Raw genomic sequence first — 6,038 nt, 5'->3', positions numbered from 1 at the left:
CTGTATGCTATACAAATATTGTCATAGCATTTTGCTGAATAACGCTACAAGGTGATAAACGCATAAAATGATCCCTGAAGTCCAGCAAATAATAGGACACTGGTGAGTGTGCAGAGCTATTGCCTAGGACTACTTTTTGCAAATCAATAAGGCAGAAACAATAATGTTTAATTTTTCTAGAAGAGACAAAAAGATATGCAAAAAAATTGTGTTAAAAATTAAATTTTCACAAAGAAAACAAGAAATATATTCTACAACACCAAAATTAAATGGTTGTTCTAGCTATATATAGTGATGTTATACTTATTCACCACCATCATGACATTTTTGTAAATAGACTAAACTATTTACCTTTTCTTTAACAAACAAACTTTCGTTAGTAATTGGTACCTGATCCTAACTACTTTCTAGTACACTTTGAGACAACAAAATAGCAGACTATGACAGGCTTGGTTATAATATTTTGAGGCATTGTTTCATGGAGACTATAGGTTTTGACCTTTGTGAAATCACAGAAACATTAAGTTTGACTAAACAAACGTGCTCAGAATTTCTCTCTTCTCTCCTTTGTCATGCCCCCAATGAAAAAGCAGTTCAACTTTTCATTATTTAAAAAGTCTTCTAAGCTATTTAAAGATAAGAGAAGAAAATAATTGTTATTAATCTGATCCATAATTTTAGGAGTAGTAAGGGGTCAAGAGCTGAGAATCAAGTGTAAAGATTTATAATACAAATGTAAAGATTTATAATACAAGAATAACTTAACCTTCCTGCTCTATGCCCCTCTCCACTCCACACACACACACACACACACACACACACACGTTAAGCTATTCACCAGTGAGCTTCTGAGAACAAGAGATATTTATATACTCAGTTTCTAAGCAGACCATAAAAATGGAGAAAAGGGTAAAGGTCATTGTTTCACAGCTGGAAGCAGAGAAAGAAAAACCCTAAAAACCAATTTCTTCTAGTGCTTTCTGTTCTCTTATGAGACAGGAAATAGGAGGACTGAGTGTCCAGAATGACTTTAGACTTCTGGCTTAGGAAATATTGGTGCAGCGCCACAATATCTCTCGCAAGGAAGGGATGCAGATCTTGTTATATAGGTATTAAATCATGAGCAAGTGATTATATGTTAAACTGGCATATTTGGGTCCAGTTTCTTGTTCTGTAAATAACAATCTTAAAAGTTGTCATGCTGTTCTATGAACTAAAAGGATAAACAAACTGAAAAATAAACTGTTCCTTAATCCCTAAAAGAGGGGAGGGCATAGGGTAAACCACTGCCTCCCAGACAGAACACAAGGAATCTTAGGATACTGAGATGAAACTACCATGAGAACCTCAGTGGGAAGGGAGAGGTAGGAAACTGGAACTATAACTGAAGAATTTCTGGAGACTTGGTGTGCACAAGTCTGAGAGTTCAAAGCTTTCTGGGAACCCAGTCATGAGAAGGGCCTCCACACCTCTGTCAAGGTTCACTTCAGTGAAGTCTATCAGGCTTTCACAGTAAATACCAGAGAAAAATTATCTGGGTCTTCTTTTGGGGGGAATAGAGGAAGGCAGGAACCATTTTTAAATACTCCAGGAAACTTGATAACTAAAACTTTAGGAAAAAAAGAAAAGAAGAAACAGGAATGACTGAGAATCTCCCCATATTAATGTTGGATACCAACCCACAGATCTACAGTCTCAGAGAAAATCAATTAGGATAAATGCCAAAAACAAAAACAGACAAACAAAACACCTATACCCAGGCACATCATTTTCAAACTACAGAAAATCCTGAATGAAGTCCTAGAAAACAAAAAAGCACCTCACCTAAAGGGGAACAAAGATAGAAATTACATCCAACCTCTCAAAAACCATGCAAGAACAGAATAGAGTGAAATTTTTAAATGTTTAAAGGAGGAAAAAAACAAAACAAAACAAACAAACAAAAAAAACCTACCAAGCTAGAATTCTGTACCCTATGGAATTATCCTTCAAAGGTGAAGGAGAAATAAACACTTGCTCACACAAACAAAAGCTGACAGCAATAGTGGCCAGGGAGATTTGTCTGGCAAGAAACGTTAACCAGTTATTTACACAAGGGGCATGGTTTGGGGGCCCCCTGGGTCTCCACAGGCCTTCTGCCCAGGACTCTGGGGTGCCCTCAGCCGCCGTCTCCTGAGCAGAGGAGCATCCTTGAGACACTAAAGAAGCTGACTAGTTCCACCTAAAGAGCACGGAAGTTCAAACGCCTCAAGTTGAGGTTGCCCAGAGAGGGTTTTTCTCCGGGCACACAGTACAGCCAGGCTCTGGAGCACTTCCTGACTAAAACCCCTGATGCCAAGTGGTCGCGGACCTCTTCATCCTGCTCCTCCTTTCTGCGTAAGGCGGCCTAAATTACTCTTTCTCCAGTGGAAGGAAGGAAGCCTGTGGAGGGATGCTGAAGTTTTTAGACAGGCAGTCAAAGGGCAGCCCTCAAGGACCCGGAACCCTAGAAGACTCTGGCGGGTGGGAGGTGTCCTTTTTAGGCCAATAGGCTCTTGGTCCTTTTGAGTCCTGTCACTGGGCTCTGGACCTTTATCCCAGCAGGAGCCTGGATGGCGGAAAGTAACATGAGAGGATTTCAATATTACTTCCATCTTGACTTACCCATTTAAAATTTTTCCTACTTAAAAAAAAAAAAAAAAAAAAAAAAAAAAAGCCGTAACATTTTCTTCAGGAACTCTGAGCTGTTCCTCCCAGCTATGAGCTGCCCCAGGCATCCACATCCAAGACAACTTTAGTCAAACCCCAATACGTATAAAGAATACCATGGTGGTGGATTTTGTTTTCACTCCTTTGCTACCAGGCACTTCACATAAAGATGTGATGCTGCATGATTAGGCTAGAAGAGCACTTTTGGGTTTGATGCATCATACCAGTGTTCCAAACCAAGTTGTTGATTATATTGGCACAATTATACAAGAAGTGAAAACAAGCAATGTGGTAGAGAGGCTGCCCTCGGAGCTGGCTTCTCTGACAAGACTCCTGCTCATATTAGTTTGCATCTCTGTCAACCAAGCCAGGGCCATAGATGTTGGCTTGATTGTTTCTGGCCAGTGTGATGCAGTTGTGGGAGGTAGTGTAGAGTTGGACATCTCTATTCCTCATTCAAGCAAGGTGAGGAAAATGATTCTTGATCTCAGTAAGGCCAAGACTCTGGGTCAGTCACTGTCTTTAACCTCTAAATTCAGATTGAATTTCTCACCACTTGAGCACCCTCTGGTGAGACGATGGGCACTCTCCACACCAACTGGTCACTGCCTTGGCTTTTTCTGAGTATGTACTTTGTTTCCACAGCCTGGCCCTAAAGACACAGGGTGAAGGACTCCTTTCCTATGTTGTATCCTAAAAAGTACCAAGAAAAGATACAGTTACCGAAGATAATTATGCTCATCCTTTCTGCCTGGAGCAGATGGCCAAACAAAAACCTGTATTCATCAAGCCCTGTGGTATAACTACAGCTGCAAACTCTTTTTTTCCTGACCGATGGTGAATCAGCAGTGTTGATTATGGCAGATGAAAAAGCTCTGGCCATGGGTTATAAATGGAGGTCATTTTTTAGGGATTTTGTGTAAGTATCTCAGGATCCAAAAGATCAACTTTTATTCAAACAACATATGCTATTCCAGACATTCTAGAGAAGGCAGGATTAACTGATATTGATGCTTTTGAATTTCTGCAAGTTTTCTCAGGTCAGATTTTGGCTAATTTGAAAGCCATGGATTCTAATGTGTTTGCACAAAAATACATGGTTAGAAAAAACAAGATTGGATTGCCTACTTTAAAGAAGTTTAACAATTGGGGTGTATGGCTGTCCCTGAAATACCTATTTGGAGACACTGGCTGCAGGATGGTCATGGACATGCCAACAGATTACAGAAGGAAAGAGGCTAGTATTCCTTAGTGACTGCCTATAAAACTGGAGAGCAGGACCATGCTATGATAGTGAAAGCTTATGCAAAATAATGGCTCAGGAGGAGGTGACCTTGAGTTTCTGTGCAACACTCATACTAGGTAATGCCATTTCAATGCATTACCAAATGATACCTATAAATTCTAGATCTTCTTAGGAAAGCAAAATTTGTGGCCCTCTATTAAATGTTTTGCAGTTAAGGCTGGCTAGTGTTCTGAGCTTTCCAATAATCATGGCTTACTGCTCTTTCAGGGATTACTTAGCTACCAGAATCTCAAACAGTGATAGGCCTAAACATTTGGTTTTGGTCTTTATTTTCATTGAAGAGTAAGTGAGTATTTGCAATTTGTGGGAGAGGTTAGCTGAGATTTAGAACTATCTTTGTAACATTTGCAAATTATATCCATTCCTATATGTAACCTAAAGATAGATTCTTTTCTGTGAAATACAAGCCAGTGTACATAAATTAACTTAATTATGGAAAGATAATTCAGAATCTGAACAATGTGGAGAGGTATTGTCTCTAAAAATATTTTTTAGAGACAATGAAAATAATATAGGTCAGAAACCTAGATCTACATAAAGGAAGAGCATCAAAAAAGGAATGAGTGAGAATAAAATAAAAACTTTTTTCTTATGCTTAATTGATTCAACAGATAAATTTTTCAAAATAATAACACCAATAATGTATTCCAGTGTGTATGCTTATATATATATGCCATATGTGCTTTATATGCTTTTTTATAAGTGAAAAGAATGATAGCAATGATCCAAAGAACAAGAAGAAAGAATTAGGTTTATTTTATAATAGCATACTCACACTACTGGTGAAGTGGTATACTGTCATTTGAAAGTGGACTTAAATTAACTTTAAATTATTTATTGCAAATCCTCAGGCAAACACAAAAAATATGTGCTATATTCCAAGAAATGAGAAAAAAAGGGAATTCTATAAAATGCTTATTTAAAACCACAAAAGGGAGAAAAAGAGTGGAAGATAATAATAGAAACAATATAAGAGCATCAAATAAAAAAACGATAACAAGTATGGTAGATATGAGCCCAAATATATCAATAATCACTGCAAAACAATAGTCCAAATCCACCATTTAAATGGGAAAGATTCTTAGAGTGAATAATAATTAAAAAAAAGAACCCAATTGCACTATGCCAAAAAGAAAAATATTTTAAATATAAAGAGGCATATAAATTAAAAGTAAGTGGATGGATAAAATATACTATGCTAATACATAGCAAAAGAAAGCCGAAATAGGTACATTAATTTCAGACAGCAGATTTCAAAGATAAATTTGTTACAGTTAAAGGACATTATGTAATTAAAAAGAGGTCAATTCCCCAAGAAGACATAACAATTCTTAATGTGTATATGTCTAACAAGAGAGCATCAAACTGTGGGAAGCAAAAACTAATAGAACTACAAAGAAAAATAGATGAATCCACTATTATAGCTGGAGACTTCCAGAACCTTCTCTCAGAAAGGGACAGATCCAGCACCTAGAATATTAGTAAGGGCATAGTTGATCACAGTACCATTAATCAGCTGATTGTAATTGACATCTATAGACTAAATCCTACAACATCATTATAAACATTCTTTTCAAGCTTCACATTGATCAGTGTCAACTACATTTTTGTCCATAAAACACAAATTTAAAATTTTAAAGAAAATAAGTCCTACCACATCTATTCTCAGATCAAATGGAATTAAAATAGAAACCAATAATAGATAACAGGAAAATCCCACAAAATGTGGAGACTAACTAGCACACTTCTAAATGTAGACATACATCATTTTATTCTGCTTTATTTTATTGAACTTCATAGATAATGCATTTTTTTACAAAATGAAGGTGTGTGACAACTCTCCATCAAGCAAGTCTATGGGTGTTATTTTTCCAACACCATTTGCTTACTACATGTCTCTCTATCCAATTTTCATAATTTTTACAGTATTTTAAACATTTTCATTATTATTATATTTGTATGATGATCTGTTATCAGCGATTATGACTCATTGAATGCTCGACGGGTTAGCACTTTTTAGCAAAAAAATTATTTTTTAATTAAT

The 6,038-nt window shown here is 36.7% G+C and overlaps 1 pseudogene across 1 annotated transcript; it reads left to right on the top strand.

Moving 5' to 3' along the window:
* Positions 1-2,805: 2,805 nt before the first annotated feature.
* Positions 2,806-3,940, top strand: LOC309863108 (trifunctional enzyme subunit beta, mitochondrial pseudogene; annotated as a pseudogene). Its single transcript has one exon. The product of its transcript is annotated as a trifunctional enzyme subunit beta, mitochondrial pseudogene (transcript).
* The last annotated feature ends 2,098 nt before the right edge of the window (positions 3,941-6,038 follow it).

Source organism: Mustela nivalis (assembly GCF_964662115.1).
Source record: "Mustela nivalis genome assembly, chromosome: 4".
Taxonomy (NCBI): Eukaryota; Metazoa; Chordata; class Mammalia; order Carnivora; family Mustelidae; genus Mustela; species Mustela nivalis.
The sequence above is the reverse complement of the archived record's forward strand: the minus strand, read 5'-3'. Positions and strand labels throughout refer to the sequence as shown.